This window comes from Mesitornis unicolor, unplaced genomic scaffold (assembly GCF_000695765.1).
Source record: "Mesitornis unicolor isolate BGI_N332 unplaced genomic scaffold, ASM69576v1 scaffold38992, whole genome shotgun sequence".
NCBI lineage: Eukaryota > Metazoa > Chordata > Aves > Mesitornithiformes > Mesitornithidae > Mesitornis > Mesitornis unicolor.
In genome coordinates this window covers 48,772-49,013 of record NW_010171909.1, presented here as the reverse complement: position 1 = coordinate 49,013, position 242 = coordinate 48,772, and positions in this window count along the sequence as shown.

Below are 242 nucleotides of genomic sequence, written 5' to 3'. Positions count from 1 at the left end.
GGGCAGCGGCGGAGCCAATCAGTCACGCTTCTCCCCGCACCGCCCTGCCCCGCCAGGCGTGCGGGTGTGACGCGCCAGGAAGCAGCGAATAAGAGGACGCTTTGCGGCCCATGTGCCTTTTTTCGGGCGTTTGATTGGTCGTTCAGGTGCGCCGCGTCCGGGGCTGTGAAAAGGGCGCGAAATGCGATTGCTCTGGGCGGCTTCTGAGAGGCGGCTGGGAGGGTCTGTGCTGGGTTGGGCGC